Here is a 1763-nt window from a genome sequence, read left to right on the forward strand (position 1 = left end):
AGAGTGATAGAGAGTGTCAGAGAGTGTCAGAGAGCGTCAGAGAGTGTCTGAGAGTGTCTGAGAGTGTCAGAGAGTGCCAGAGAGTGTCAGAGAGCGTCAGAGAGTGTCAGAGAGTGTCAGAGAGTGTCAGAGAGTGAAAGAGAGTTTCTGAGGTGTCTGAGAGTGAAAGAGAGTGTCTGCGAGTGTCAGTGAGTTTCAGAGAGTGATATAGAGTGTCTGAGAGTGTCTGAGAGTGTCAGAGATTGTCAGAGTGTGTCAGAGAGTGATAGAGAGTGTCTGAGACTGTCAGAGAGTGTCGGAGTGTGTCAGAGTGTGTCAGAGTGTGCCAGAGTGTGTCAGAGATTGATAGAGATTGATAGAGAGTGTATGAGAGTGTATGAGAGTGTCAGAGAGTGATAGAGAGTGTCTGAGAGTGATAGAGAGTATCTGAGAGTGTCAGAGTGTCAGAGAGCGATAGAGAGTGACAGAGAGTGTCTGAGAGTGACAGAGAATGTCTGAGAGTGTCAGTGAGTGTCAGAGTGTGATAGAGATTGTCAGAGAGTGTCAGAGAGCGTCAGAGAGTGAGAGAGAGTGATAGAGAGCGATAGGGAGTGTCTGAGAGTCGTCAGAGAGTGATAAAGATTGATGGAGATGTCAGAGCATGATAGAGAGTGATAGAGAGTGTCTGAGAGTGTAAGAGAGTGTCAGGGAGTGTCAGAGAGTGATAGAGAGTGATAGGGAGTGTCATTGAGTGTCAGAGAGTGTCAGAGAGTGTCAGAGAGTGTCAGAGAGTGATAGAGAGTGATAGAGAGTGATAGAGAGTGATAGTGATTGTCTGAGAGTGTCAGAGAGTGTCAGAGAGTGTCAGAGAGTGATAGAGAGTGATAGGGAGTGTCAGAGAGTGTCATTGAGTGTCAGAGAGTGTCAGAGAGTGTCAGAGAGTGTCAGAGAGTGTCAGAGTTTGTCAGAGAGTGTCAGAGTGTGATTGAGAGTGTCTGAGTGTGTCAGACAGTGACAGAGAGTGTCTGAGAGTGATAGAGAGTGTCAGAGAGTGTCAGAGAGTGTCAGAGTGTATCAGAGAGAGTCAGAGAGTGATTGAGAGTGTCTGAGAGTGTCAGAGAGTGTCTGAGAGTGTCAGAGAGTGTCTGAGAGTGTCTGAGAGTGTCACAGAGTGATAGAGAGTGTCAGAGAGTGATAGACAGTGTCTGAGAGTGTCAGAAAGCGTCTGAGAGTTTCAGAGAGTGTCTGAGAGTGTCTGAGTGTGATTGAGAGTGTCTGAGAGTGTCTGAGAGTGTCAGAGAGTGATAGAGAGTGATACAGAGTGTTAGAGAGTGTCTGAGAGTGTCAGAGAGTGTCTGAGAATGTCAGAGAGTGTCTGAGAGTGTCAGAGTGTCAGAGAGTGATACAGAGTGTCAGAGTGTTAGAGAGTGTATGAGAGTGTCAGAGAGTGTCAGAGAGTGTCAGAGAGTGTCAGAGAGTGATTGAGAGTGATAGAGAGTGTCTGAGAGTGTCTGAGAGTGATAGAGAGTGTTAGAGTGTGTCTGAGTGTGTCAGACAGTGTCAGAGAGTGATAGAGAGTGTCAGAGAGTGTCATAGAGTGATAGAGAGTGTCAGAGAGCGTCAGAGAGTGTCTGAGAGTGTCTGAGAGTGTCAGAGAGTGTCAGAGAGTGTCAGAGAGCGTCAGAGAGCGTCAGAGAGTGTCAGAGAGTGTCAGAGAGTGAAAGAGAGTTTCTGAGGTGTCTGAGAGTGAAAGAGAGTGTCTGCGAGTGTCAGTGAGTTTCAGA

This window comes from Heterodontus francisci, chromosome 42 (genome assembly GCF_036365525.1).
Source record: "Heterodontus francisci isolate sHetFra1 chromosome 42, sHetFra1.hap1, whole genome shotgun sequence".
Lineage (NCBI taxonomy): Eukaryota > Metazoa > Chordata > Chondrichthyes > Heterodontiformes > Heterodontidae > Heterodontus > Heterodontus francisci.